Raw genomic sequence first — 15151 nt, 5'->3', positions numbered from 1 at the left:
CAGCGGTGACACCTTCTCCAGCCTTGGGAACGCCGTTTTCGACGACATACCATAGGTCGACATCAATGGCTTCAAGATGCATGCGCATCTTATTCTTCCAGTAGGGATATTCAGTTCCATCAAAGACGGGGCACGCAGCGGAGACTTTAATTATCCCTGCAGTCGACATAGCTAAAACTCCAGGTGGTTAAACCGAATCACACAGAACAAGGGAGCACCTAGCTCTGATACCAATTGGAAGTGCGTTATATCGACTAGAGGAGGGTGAATAGGCGATTTTTATGAAAGTCTTCAAAACATGGAAGTTATGAAGACAAACGATAGAAATAAACCTATTACCATGCAGCGGAAGGTAGACTACACTAGGCAAGCCATAGTCAAGTATTCAATAAAGTGAAAGCACAATGACTTAATAGCAGCAATGTAGTAAGGATCAGGTAGGAAGATATTATGAAGCCATACAGAACATGCAGTCACTCAGTGAAGACAAAAGATAATGCAAACATACAATGACTTCACAAGGAGCAACAGTAAGTAAAGGGAAGGGAAGATGAAACCAATGACTCGTTGAAGACAATGATTTGTTGGACCAGTTCCAGTTGCTGTGACAACTGTACGTCTGGTTGGGGCGGCTAGGTATTTAAACCTTAGGACACACAGTCTCGGACACCCAGTCCTGAACACGCAGCTCAGGACACCTAGTCCTCACCGTATTCCCCTTGAGCTAAGGTCACACAGACCTCGCCCAATCACTCTGGTAAGTCTTCAAGGTAGACTTCCAGACCTTCACAGACTTCGTTCACCGGCAATCCACAATGTCTCTTGGATGCTCAGAACGCGACGCCTAACCGGCTGGAGGATGCACAGTCCTCAAGTGTAATAAGTCTTCAGGTCACACAGACAAGAAGACTCAACCGATGCCCAATTCTCTTTGGCTCTGGGTGGTTAGGGCTTTATCCTCGCAAGGAATTCTCTCTCAAAGGCTTCGAGGTGGGTTGCTCTCAAACGACAAAAGCCGTACTCTTAATCTGAGCAGCCAACCATTTATGGTTGTGGGGGTGGGCTATTTATAGCCACTTGGCAACCCGACCTGATTTGTCCGAAATGACCCTGGGTCACTAAGGAACTGACACGTGTTCCAACGGTCAGATTTCAAACTCACACGGCAACTTTACTTGGGCTACAAGCAAAGCTGACTTGTCCGACTCTGGACAAGATTCTCTCTCATAGTCTTCACTCGAAGACATAGGTTTTTGGTTAGGCATCACTTCAGTCATTCTGACTGGTTCTCTTGGACCCCACTTAACAGTACGGTGGTTCCTATGACTCAACACAAAAGAAAAAGAACTACGAAAGATCTAAGTCTTCGAGCTTCATAGGCTTCATGTGGTGTCTTCTCTTGTCATAGTCTTCAATGTGAATATCTTCATATACCACCTTTGACTTCAATGTCTTCATACATTTTTAGGGGTCATCTCTGGTAGGAAAACCGAATCAATGAGGGACTTCTACCTGTGTTATCCTGCAATTCTCATAAACACATTAGTCCCTCAACTAGGTTTGTCGTCAATACTCCAAAACCAACTAGGGGTGGCACTAGATGCACTTACAGGAACGCGCTGCAATCATCTGCAGCGGGAAGCAGCGAAGATGGTGTTCTCTTGGCCGGCGCACTGCTTCAATGCTAGCGTCAGTAAGCGGTCGTGTCTGCTCTGGCCGGGCATAAATGCGGCCACTGACACTCAAGAGCGGTGCTGACCGTTTCGGACGTGAAGCGCGTGTGGAAGGGAGGAGGGGTTTTTGGTGGGCCGGGCGGTTAAAAGCGGGCTTAGGAGCAGTCTGGACTCCCCCCAAAACCCCTATGCTTGTCTCTAGTTTGCGGTAGAAATCGCTTCCGGACCGTCGTATGAACCGATATGTTGGATGGCTTCCATGGTCCAGACAACGCGGTCCAAACGCATGCGAGTGGTTTGCGGGTCGATGCCCATAGTAAGTCTTTAATTGGTCGGATGTGATAATAGACTTTTTTTTCTTGACTGGACAAACAAAGAAGTATGGAAATCCACCACGTATCTTTACCTAATATTAAAAGACGGAGGCTTTGATAGTTCTCCATACGTCACCCTTTTACATCCGTTGATTTTGTGCTAACCATAAAGATCGACGACTCATAACTATTACGTGTAATAAAACAAAAGAGCTTCTTCCCGTTTGTCCTAGAATTACCCCTGTAGTTGAAGGAAATTACAATGTATGCCACCTCCAAGTGAAAAAATTGTTTCCTTTTTTCCATACTCGTTCTTCTTATGACACATCCCACGGAGGACGAAGCCCATGCTGCGTAAAAAAATCTCTCGATCCCCTCCTCTCTCTCCGATGCATCCGGTCGGTAGCACCTTGCGGCTGCTAGATCCGTCCTCCCTTCAGATCCACCAGCTCGACACTCTCCGCCATAGCCATGCCCACCATGGCGGCCAGCAAGGCGTCCCTTGGCATTCGGCCATCCCCGTACGGCGTCATCATGTCAGCGGCTGCATCCAACTCTACTATTGGTCGTCGGCCACGTACAGGTCTTTGCTCTCCGCCATCGGCCGCCTCCACCATGTCTCTAGCTCCATGCTGCCCGACGTGACATCCTCTGCATCATAGTCATCTTGGTTGCTGACGAAAGCTAGCTCTTCCTCCTTTGGGATCAATTTCACCTTCATCTTGCTCTGCCATGGGTGGATCTTCAGCCCCCTCGCATATGTGTTATCCTTACTGTACTCCAGCCGGCTGGACGTGCATGTGACGTGGGTGGCTTGACGTGCGCGTTCTGTTGGCATAGGAAGCGGGCGGTTGTAGGCAGAGAAAGTTGATGCCTACTTGCAAAGGGGATTAGGATTGTGCATCAGAATTAGGCGAGCTCATTTGATCTATTTTGGTCTGGATTAGTTAAATCGTGAATTGATAATTGTTTCTTGGTGCAGGAACTTTAAGTCAACCGGCTTGACGGCAACACGTACTATGAGTTTCTTCCCAAATCTGAAACTATTTGGCCCATAAATTATAATCCCCTTGAGAAAGTCAGAGTCTTTATGGATCGGACTGGGTAATGGATGTTGACAAATTTGATTGCAGCAGGACCGACAAACAAAGTGCAGTGCTCACCGTTGTAGATATATTCAGGGTAGCATCAAACTTCAGTGAGAATGAGCATTACTAGGCAGCCTTGGGGTTGTGGGATACAAGTGCGCCAACCAAGGCCAAGATACATATGTGGAGAGTCATCCGCAATGGCTTGGCTGTAGGGTCAGAGCTCCAGAAGGCGATTCAAACCTGGTGTATTCTGCGTCGTTTGTGGACGTGAGGAGACGATCATGCACCGGTTTTGGTCGTGTCAACATTCAGTCCAATTTTGGGACCAGCTGCGCTCGGAAAAGGGAGTCATGGTGGCTGCTCCACCGATCTTCACCGGCTCCCAGAGCGAGCTAGCCAACTGGCTGCTTGGTTGGTTTGCCGCCGCTAATGACGACGAGAAGGAGATAATGACCCACGCATTATATGGTCTTTGGTTGGCCCGCAACGACACAAAGAATGGGAAACGTATTGATGCTCCACATGAAATTGTAGAACGAGTCTGTTTGTTTGTGAAGGAATGAAGGGAAGTCCATGTGAAGCCAGACAGTCAGACCAAACCTGCTATTATTCAGAGATGGCATGCGCCGGATGTCGGGTGGGTCAAAGCAAACGCTGATGGTGCAACATCACGGCATGGTGGAAAGGGAGGAGGCGGTGTTGTGCTCCGGGATAACAACGGAGGCTTCCTCGCTAGTCCATGTCACTTTTTCCCCACGGCTGCTGACCCGGTAGTAGCAGAGATTATGGCATGCAAACGTGCTCTGTTGGTTGCGACAGAAATTAATGTTCAGAGGGTACACGTCGAGCTGGACAGCCAGGCTCTCGTACAAACTATCAACAACCCAGAGAAGAACATGTCTGCTTCAGGGCCTTGGCTAGAGGAGATCAAGACCATGCTACGTAGTTTTGTTAATTTTAGAGTCTCGTGGGTTAGACGTTTCACAAATGTTGCCGCGCATAAATTAGCTAAGTTAAGGGTAGGAGAAGAACTATGTAAGATTTGGTTTGGATCGCCGCCAGAATGCATTCTGGATGTGATTGCGGACGAGATTCCGAACTTTGTTTAAGAAAATAAAGCGGCGACATTTATCCAAAAAACAAACGAACAATAAGGTGCGCACGCTGGGCGCCTTCTCGCTGGATCCACGTGGGCGCAAAGGATTTGCTAGGGCCATCACATCGTAACAAAGCAGAGAAACCCTTAAAAAAACAAAGCGAGCGAAAGGGAGAGGAAAACATGTTCGCTCTCCTCGCAGTCTCCTCCATCTCCTCGTACTTCCTCCGTAGCTCGCTCCGCGCCGCCGCCCATCTCTACCTCCTCTCTCACGTCCTTCCTGCCGCCATGCCCCTAGCGCATCGCCATCTCCCCGATCTCTCGTTGTCCCTCCAGGGGAGCTGTTGGGCGGGATCTGGATGAGGAAAAGAAGACCCCGGCGAAGTCAGAGCGTCCTGCGGTGGCTTGATCGGTGTGGCCGACGGCCAATTTGGGTGTGCTACGGGGAGGCCGCCATCTCTCCTCATATCCTCCTAGGATCCCGATCTGGAGCGGGGGGACAGACGCGGCCACAGGCCGCCGTCGGGGACGCCTCAGCATCATCGTCGACCGAATTAGGGGAGCAGTAGGATCTTTGCCCACCCCTGAGCAGGACTCGGCCCGCCCAACAGCCCCTCCACGCCGGCTGTCCGCCCCCCTGTTGCCGCCGCCTCACTCCGGATCTTCCCCTCGCGATGCCACTTCGAGACCCGCTCGTCCGACGACGAGGGGGACGACGAGGAGCACTGTGAGGACAAGGACGAGGACGGGAGCAGGGACGAGTGGGTGGAGGACGACGAGGAGACACCCGCCGTGAAGCCACCCAGCGGGAAGACGGAGGAGGAGAAGTTGGAGGAGGCGTGATGAGTCCGCTCGTGGCCGACGAGAAGTCCTTCAAGCCCTACGAGCCTGTCTTCGCCATTGTCCAGGTCCAGCCCCCTTCCGGCCTGAATCTTCTTCCATTTTGCTATCCGGTCTAATTCTGGGCGTGGATCTGGTTGTTTACCTGGGTGCGCCTTGCTTGTTCCTGCAGATTGGTTTGCATCAGTTCAAGGTGAGCAAATGCGACTCCGTGGAGAGGCTCAAGTTCTGCGATGTGAATGACAAGGTAATGTGGCACTTGAAGTGCAATTATTTCGATTGACTATAGTTTTGATTTTGTCTTAGTTACCTCAGTCCAAGCTGCAACTTATGAGTAACACTAACAGGCTAGCCATTTTGATCACAAGCTCGAGTGCTAGCATGCTCGCCTTCTGTTCATTTGGTGATGAAATATATCATTACGGTCATACCTGAAATTCTGAGCTGCTAATAGAATGTTGTGCAATTCATGACTGATTTTGGAATTATGTGCTCATTGTTATCTCAAGATAACCGTACTTTGGTCCGGTCGACTTTGTCCCACATATGTTGGGAACTGGAAACTTAGGAGTACTGGTTCAAATTAGTCCTTCAATCAAATATGATAACTTTATAATCATTTTTTCACATGAAAGCTGCTTAAGCTGCTCGTGAACGTTCTGTTGCTCGGTGGCACAACAGAGTGTCAGTGAGAATCACATTGTTTCAAGGTTCGTGCTTGTTTGGTTTGCTGCTCACTGGCCCTTCTGCGGGTATGCTAGCTCCTCCTCTTATCTTATTTCATACTGATGCAAAAGGAAAGGTGCAAACCTGGAGATTAACCAATCAAAAATAGTTGTTAATTTTGTCTACTCTGGTGCAATTCTTTTGGGATGGACTTATAGATTGAAGTGTACCCTCCTGAAAGCCACACAAATGCAAGGAACCGAATTCAATAAGACTGTATATCCCAACTCCTTTATCTTGTATGTTTCTCGGTCAATTTGATTTTCTATTTATTTGCGTTGAATTTTGGAGACAAACCTTGGAATCGAAAGGGTTTAGGCTTAGTAGAACTAAAACCGAGTACATGATGTGCGGTTTCAGTACTACTAGATGTGAGGAGGAGGTTAGCCTTGATGGCCAGGTGGTACCTCAGAAGGACACCTTTCGGTATTTGGGGGTCAATGCTGCAGGAGGATGGGGGTATTGATGAAGATGTGAACCATCGAATCAAAGCCGGATGGATGAAGTGGCGCCAAGCTTCTGGCATTCTCTGTGACAAGAGAGTGCCACAAAAGCTAAAAGGCAAGTTCTACAGGACGGCGGTCCGACCCGCAATGTTGTATGGCGCTGAGTGTTGGCCGACTAAAAGGTGACATGTCCAACAGTTAGGTGTGGCGGAGATGCGTATGTTGAGATGGATGTGTGGCCACATGAGGAAGGATCGAGTCCGGAATGATGATATACGAGATAGAGTTGGGGTAGCACCAATTGAAGAGAAGCTTGTCCAACATCGTCTGAGATGGTTTGGGCATATTCAGCGCAGGCCTCCAGAAGCTCCGGTGCATAGTGGACGGCTAAAGCGTGCGGAGAATGTCAAGAGAGGGCGGGGTAGACCGAATTTGACATGGGAGGAGTCCGTTAAGAGAGACCTGAAGGATTGGAGTATCACCAAAGAGCTAGCTATTTACTGGGGTGCGTGGAAGCTTGCTATCCATGTGCCAGAGCCATGAGTTGGTTGCGAGATCTTATGGGTTTCACCTCTAGCCTACCCCAACTTGTTTGGGACTAAAGGCTTTGTTGTTGTTGTTGTTGTTGTTGTTGCGTTGAATTTTGGTAAGGGTAACCACATTATTTAAGCATCTTCTTTAACAGAAGAACAATATTTGCGGTATTTTCTGAGTGTGCTTTATTAATGTCTTTCAGGCAATCTATGAGGGCAGCATACTTGTTGATTGCCATCTGCAACTTTTTTCTTGAGCAAACTGTAACCAAAGTAAGTCTCTCTCCCCCTCTCCGAAGCAAGCTGCAATAAAATGGATGAATGATAGTCATTATTGTATCCAGAGTTGTATCGACATCTTCTATTCTTGAAGGTCTGAATCTTTTTACATTGTGTGAAGATGAAAATGATTGTTGACATGTTTAGTAGCCTAAGATCTTTCTCAATGTTGCATGTGGTTGAGCTGCTCTTCTAAAACACAACTACTGAGGTGCTTATCTTTTAGTTTCAATTTGGTTAATATGGTCTGAAGCTATCATAACTGTACTATTGTAAGATGCATATAAATCGCCGGAGTTAATGTATCTACGAGTGTTTTCAGCTTCATAATATTTTTAAAAAATCTTCATTAATAGTGAATAACAATGTCCTAAATAATCCGGATAAAAGACAGATGGAATGAATACATGTTGTGCTCATTTAATTTGGTGTATAACATCCCAACCCATTTAATTTGCATTGCTGGTTGTGTTGTGCTTGCCTCTATTTGAGGTGACTTTTCTATTTTGTTGCAGGTGCTGCTCCATCCATCGGTGCAGCTACAACACGAGCCCCTCTTTAGATAGATGGATGGAATTATGTAAGCATTTTATACTGATGCTTGTCCGGATTTTTAGATCATGACAAGAGTTTATAAAGGGTCAAAACCTATTATATGCCTTTTCTTTGGTTTAAACATAAAGCTAAGTTGGTTCCCCTGTTTAGAATTTGGATAGAAGTCAATGCTGAAATATTTTCTATTTATTGCTTCCATATAATGTTCAAGACAGTTCTATAGCGATGTTTGATCTAGCTTATTAGTAAAAAACGCTCACAGTTATTTGTTCTTCCTTTGCTAGCTGGCCACATTTATTTGGCTGGGTTGGTTCAAGACAGGGTGGTTCGCTCACTTTCTTTTGCTTTTCACAGGTCCTTATGGTTGTCCTTTTGCTTTTCACAAGTCATTTTATATACTATCGACTCTTCTTAATTCGAGTGTAAATTTTTGTTCCATAATTTACTATAACAAAAGAGAGGCTTTATATGTTAAGGAGTCATCAACTTTTACCTGCAGATACTGTGAAGTCTTTGCATGAGGGTGCTTTTGTCAGAATGTTCTTTCTACAGGTGAGTTTGTCATGTTTGAAGAGGTTTTGACAGATCCCCTCCAATGATTTTATTTGTCCATGGCAACTTCAAGTTTGGCAGCAAGCTATTCATCTAGCCAATATTCCTTTTTTTGTCTCTGTCCAATGATACAAATTTTAAATAGTTGCAGCTAGCATTGTAATGCTTCAGGTGTTCTCTTTTGATGACTTAGCTTTTAAACCGCTCACTGCTTGGTCCATATTCATGCTCGGTTACAATGGAAGGTAATTTACAAGAAATGGTAGCACTTATTTTTGTGTTAGGAAATTATATCATAAGAAAATCTGTGGTCAGCCTAGATTGCATTAAGATATATGTTTTTAAAAGACTGCTCTCTACTTATTTCCTACCAGGAATTCCATCCATTTCGTTCCTATTGAAACTTGGCTATTAACCACCAAAAACTACTTTTATTCGCTGAGTACGTTGATTATTGTAGTGCAGTGTTTCATATGCTGTCAGTAGCTTTTCCCTAAGCTCTTTCTCGCTATTTAGTTATTCCTTGAATCAAGTGGATATTTATTTCGGCTATTGCAGGTTTTGTTATCCTTATGATTCTGTACTCACTCTGTTAAGGAATATAAGGTACATAAGTTATGTCCCAATCAAATTTCCGTAACTTTAAGCAAGTTTATGGATAGAAATTTACCAGACAATGGCGTCCTTCACACTACAAGATAGGAGAGCATCTCTTTGTTTAGCAAATCGTGCCAATAATGATCTCAAGTTTGAAAACATATGAGATAAAGTGCACATCTCTTTTTATTTTGTCATGGCCACCTTGATCATTGTAGTTCAGGTTAGTGCTCTTGTGGTACAAGGCTTACAAGAATATATGTGCAGACAATTACCAGAGTTTTTGGGTGGGTTGTGCACATGCTCAAACCAGGAAGGATGCCGGAAGTCCAAGAAAGGCCTTTTGATCGACCCTTAAATTACGAAGGTTTTTTTTTCTGAATCTGCCGTTGCTCTCTTACTGTATTATATTCCCTAGAGCATCTCTAGCAGGCCCCTTATATTGTCGACCCTTACTGCGCGTTTACAGTTCACGGAAAACGCGTTTTGCAGGCTCGCGCGGGCAGCGGCCGTACAGACCGTAGCGGAATTGTAAAACAAAATATTCCAGAGGTCCCTTTGTTCAGCCAAACTCTAAAAGGTGTTCTTTTTATTTGGTTCCTTAGTCCTGGCCTGACGAGGTCCGTTTCTTTAGCCAAACTGCAGCACTTAATGTTAGCTTGTCTTCGCTTTTGGATTAACTGTAATGCATCGTATCACTCATTTATGCTCCATGGGTGAGTCGTACATATCCTCATTAGATGTATCATTGCATATGATGGTTCTGAACTCAAATAATATTGTATCTCTATGTTTAATCGATATGATACTAATAGATCATAATATCATAGCATATGCCCATATTGATGTACATGAGTGAGATTCAGGATCAAACATGTCAGCTGAATGTGCCGAGACAAGATAAGTGCGCACAGGCCCGCTCAGGTGGCGCCACAGCCTCTAGTATTCAGTTACACTGCAACAGAACTTCGACAGAGGCACAGTGGCCACGGACGGACAGTGGTTTTCTGAGCTGCCGCATCGATGTTCACCACTTGCTCAGCCTGACTTCCTGTAGTGTCTCTTCTTATTTTCTTTATTTGCAATTTCTTTTTTGCGCGTGACTTCCAGTAGAAACTTTTGTTCTTTATTTATCTGTTCATTCAGTATCGGTTGATGCATTCTTGCGCGGTCTAACTTAGAGCAACTCTAGCAGACCCCGCAAAACGCCTGACCCGTAAAAATTCCAGCGAGTATGCGAGCTCAGCCCATTTTTCCGGCCAGAACAGAGCCCGCATACTCGCCCGACCCGTAAATTTTTTTGCCGTAGCCCACAAACCGCACGTCCTGAGCAGTATAACTGCGGTTCCGCGACACTTTTGCGGGTCCAAACCCTATCCCCCGCCGCCGCGAGCCACCCGATTCCCCTTTTTCCTCTCCACATTTCTCGCCGCCGGTGACCACCCGCCCCGCCTCCAACCGCCATGTGGGGCCGAATGTGGAGCTCCGAACATGGCTCCGGCAGCAGATCCGACCGTGAGAGGGATCCGGAGCGCGAGCAACGCGTCCGGTCGGACGGCACGAGGAAGCGTGGCGCCCGGAAGTGGACCAACCACGGGATGTCGCCCCCTTCGAGCTTCAACCGGCGCGAGACAGAGGAGTACGACCGCCGGCGCGCGTCCTTCTCCTCCGCGAGGTCTTCCTACGCCGGATCCTCCTCGTCCTCCAGCACGGGCTTTCTTCCCGTGAAGAGGGAGTGGTCGGACGACGAGGAGGAGGCGGAGGAGCCGGCGCCGTTCGCCTTCGTCCCGGTGAAGGAGGAGCTTGAGGAGGCCGCTCCTCGGCCACCGCGGAGTCATCGGGCCCGAGGACTACGTCGCGGACTTCGATGTCATTGCTGCTGCCATCGCCGAGCGGAGCGTGTGCGAGGAGGCGGAGAGCCGGCGCCACGCCGAGGAGCTCGAAGCCCTCGAGTGGCGGCAGGCGGTCGCCGACAACGTCGCCGTCAACGAGAAAGTTGAGGAGTGGCGCCGCATCCGCGCGGAGCAGGCGGCGAAGTACGTCGATCTGTGCAGCTCCGACGAGGAGGATTGAGCGTCGCTCGGCCTCCACGGCGTCGTCCATTTTGCCGCGACCTCGCCGCCGTCAGATTCAACCCCCTCTACTACTAGTTAACGTAGCATTTAGTATGATCTATGCTTAATTTATTGATCATGTAGTATGTATGAACTCTCTAGTATGTGATGTGATGAACTATGTTTGTGCAATTTTTCTCGCGAACGTGTTTTTTTTTCAAATTATACAGGTTTAGATACGGTATCTGATCGTCCGGGTATGTTTTCGACCCGTAAACACGATCTTCGTGAAACCACAAACGCATTTTGCGGTTTGAATTTTTGCGAGGTTTGCTAGAGTTGCTCTTAGTAATTATGTAGGGAGACCACGTGGAATATTCATATGCATGCAGCTAGAGCTACAAAGTTACTAATTGGATACAGTTTCTCAAAAAAAAAGAGGATACAGTTAAGCACTGCCTGACGCTGCACGAGCAGTGTGCGTGTATGCGCGAGATATATATGACGGGAGAATATCACATGATATCACCCCTTAGGTGATACCATGATATCATTTTAAAAAATTCAATTTTAAATGTTTCAAATGAAAAAAAATTGTGGATGATCACATCACATGAATGTACGATCCCTAAAAATTTCAGGCCCAAATTCAAAATATACATTGAGAAACAAAAAAAAACAAATTGAGCATGAATAGTATAAAAATGACAAAAGTCAAAACACCACTATTCACATCTGGATTTTTCTTTTTTGTTTCTCAATGTGTATTTAGAATTTGGACCTCAAATTTTTTTTCCAAAACTTTTTAAGACATTTAAAATTTAAATTTTTTCAATGGTATCATGGGAGCACTTGGGAGGTGGTATCATCTGATACTCTCCCTATACATGACTACTAGTACATGTAGGGGCGGGACAGCAGAATAGTAGCAGCATTACTGGCATCTACTAGAGAGTTCCGCTTCGGTAGAACCTCCCTCACTAAATATATAAAGGACTCTGCTGCAATCCTAATAGCCAGCCGCGCTAACAACTATGTTGATGCTAAAACTCAAACAGTTCCATAATTAAAGTACTAAGTATAGCTGCAGATACGGTTTTTTCAAAAGCTTCAACATTTGTGGAAAAAATGTGAACAAATTTCCTTAAAAATGCCAATATTTTTTAAAAAAAATCATGAATAAATTTCTAAATTCAAAAACAAAACTTCTAAAACATAATTTTTTGTAAAGTGAGTAAAACATGGAAAACGTGTACAAAGTTTGAAATTCAAAAAAAATGAATTTTTTAATATACGATGAACATTTTTGTCATATATGTTGAAAAATACTCCCTCTGTTCCTAGATGTAGGGTGTATCATTTTTGTGATATACGCTGAACAATATTTAAATACACACTGAACATTTTTGTGATATACGCTGAACAATATTTAAATACACATTGAACAATTTTTCATATACTTTCACCAGTATGCAGATTGAACACTTTTGTGATATACAGTATGCTGAATATTTTTAAATACACATGAACACTTTCCAAAAATACATTGAACATTTTCTTGATATACGGTGAACATTTTCTAAATGTATGATGAAAATTTTATTAATACATGGGTATACTCTTTGTATTCAGCAATGGACATCTCTGATTGTAACTACTGGCGCGTGCATGGTTTTGTACCATTGTTTGGTTTTCTTGTTTACGGGTTTTCTCTTTCTTTTTCTTTTTTCATTTTATTTTCTTTTGCAAAATTCACAAACTATTTTTAAATTGTGAACTTTATCTCAAATCCGTGAACTTTTCAAATACGCGAACATTTTCTTAAATTCATGAATTTTTTTTTCAAATCCATGAATTTTACCCAAATCCTTGAACGTTTTTAAAATCTAAGAACTCTTTATAACTTTTACAAACTTTCTCTATAGTCCATGATTTTTTTTCAAATTCGACAACACATTTTTTTCAAAATTAATGAACATTTTTTCAAATCCGCGAGCGGTTGGGCAGCGACAACAGGCGCCCGACAGGAGCGATGATGCCATGTAGTTGGCGAACACCTAAGCTTTTTTCTTTTCTACTTTTTTATTTTGCTTCCCTTTTTCACTAATTTATTTCCTTCTTTTTGATCTTTTTATTATTCTTCTTGAGACCTGTTCAAACTTTTGAAAATATTGTTTGGATACCAAAATACAAGTTTTAAGTCACTATTCTAAATTATGATTCTAAAATATTTTCCTTTCAAAAGCATCTACCGTTTTCAATTTTATCCCTTTGCATTTATTAGTTATGCTAAAAACAATAGTTTTAAATACTATTTAAATTATGGTTTTAAATATTGTTTCCTTCAAATCTGACATGAATTCCTACCATGGGCATGCCCATATATTGGCAAAACATGGGATCATTTCAGAAATGTCCAAAAAGAACATGTTCAATTTTAGGTGATCGGGTAGGCTAGAAGTCTCCGTTTGAGAGCATGTTGTTTCTCGACATCCATCAGATGAACCCAATTTTTATCATTGGCTTGTATAACCAATTCAAGGCACCATGCCAAGTTGTTTTGGTTTTCTACAAATTTGTATTTTCTAGAGTTTTTTCGGTCAGTAAAGACTGATAAATGTACGGACGTGTCGCAACTTCCATACGGTTTTGAAACCTGGCATGGGTGCCTACCATGGGCATGCCCACCTGCTTGCAAAAGTTGAGGTCATTTCAAAGATATCCAAAAATGGACCATGTTGAAGGAAGTGTGTTCGGGTAGGCCAGAAGACTCCGTCTGAGAGCACGTTGTTTCTCGACATCCTTGAAATGACATAATTTTTCATGGCCTTGTATGACCAATTCAAGGCATCTAAGTTGTTTTGGTTTTCGACAAATTTTGGATTTTCTTGAGTTCTCTATGTGAAAAAAGCCTGATAGATGGCCGGACGTGACGCTACTTGCACAGGGTGTCTAAATTCGTTCACACTTGGCATGAATGCCTATCATGGGATGCCCAGTTGGCGTAAAAAATTGGTGATCATTTTAAGGATGTCCAAAAAACACCATGTTCAACGTAGGGTGTCCTTATAGGCCAGAAGGCTCCGTTTGAGAGCACGTTTTTTCAGCATCCATTGAACGAACTCAATTTATTTTCCGTGAGCTTATATGACCATTTCAAGGCATCTTGTCAAGTTTTTTGAGTTTTCGACAATTCTTGCATTTTTGGGGTTTCTCCGTGAAAATTATCAATAAATGGCCAGACGTGACGCAACTTGCATATAGTGTTGGAATTCATTCAAACCTGTCATTGATGCCTACCATGGGCATGCCCACCTTATGGAAAACTTTGGGGTCATTTCATGCATGTTCAATGAATGGTGTTCGGGTAGGCTAGAAGGGTCCGTTTTGAGAGCATGTTTTTTTCCATCCATGCAATGATCCCAAATACTTTCCATGAGATTATATGACCAATTCAATGCACCATGCCAATTTCTTGGAGTTTCCGACAACTTGTGCATTTTCTAGTGTTTTTCGGTCAAGAAAGGATGATAAATGGCGGGCGTGTCACAACTTGCATATGGTGCCAGAAATCATTCAAATCTGGCATGGATGCCTAATGCGGACAAGTCCACTTGCTTGTAAAAGTTGGAGACATTTAAAAAATGTTCAAAGTAGGCCAGAAGGCTCTGTCGGAGGGCACGTTGTTCCTTGGCAGCTTTGAAATGGCCCCAATCTTTTCCACAGACTTGTATAACCCACTAAAGGTACCATACAAAAAATTGGTTTTCAACAAATCTTGCATTTTTTGGAGTTTTCTCGGTCAAAAAAGGCCAAAAAATATCAGGACATGTCTTAACTTGCACACGGTGTCAGGAATCATCCAAACTTGACATGTATGCCTACCATGGGTATTCCCACCTATTTGCAAAAGTTGGGGTCAAATATGTCCAAAAATTGACCATGTTGAACGGAGTGTATTCGGATAGGCCAGAAGGCTTCGTCCAAGAGCTCGTTGTGTCTCAACGTCCTTGAAATTGCCCTAATTTTTTATGGCCTTGTATGACCAATTCAAGACACCATTCCAAGTTATTTGGGGTTTTGACAAGTTTTGCATTTTTTAAAGTTTTTTTGGAGGAAAAAACTAATAAATAGTCGGACGTGTCACTGCTGGAATTTTGTCTATTTTAGGCCAGTCCAATATCTATTTTGAGAATTCCTAATAAATCCTAGAAGCCCATTTATCCCATTCATGCAAGGTAAGAGTGAAGGAAATATGCCCTAGAGGCAATAATAAAGTTGTTATTTTATATTTCCTTATTCATGATAAAGGTTTATTATTCGTGCTAGAATTGTATTGATCGAAAACCTTAATACATGTGTGAATACATAAACAAACACCGTGTCCCTAGTAAG

The 15151-nt window shown here is 44.0% G+C and overlaps 1 pseudogene across 1 annotated transcript; it reads left to right on the top strand.

Moving 5' to 3' along the window:
• Nucleotides 1–4314: 4314 nt before the first annotated feature.
• LOC147975238 (uncharacterized) lies at nucleotides 4315–11387 on the top strand (annotated as a pseudogene). The gene is made up of 5 exons (XR_015600611.1): nucleotides 4315–5082; nucleotides 5187–5261; nucleotides 6923–7907; nucleotides 8053–9069; nucleotides 9172–11387. The product of XR_015600611.1 is annotated as an uncharacterized LOC147975238 (transcript).
• Nucleotides 11388–15151: the final 3764 nt, after the last annotated feature.

This window comes from Triticum urartu, chromosome 4A (assembly GCF_056163025.1).
Source record: "Triticum urartu cultivar PI428250 chromosome 4A, HENAU_Tu73, whole genome shotgun sequence".
In the NCBI taxonomy this organism is placed as follows: Eukaryota; Viridiplantae; Streptophyta; class Magnoliopsida; order Poales; family Poaceae; genus Triticum; species Triticum urartu.
This window is presented reverse-complemented; position numbering and strand designations above follow the sequence as displayed.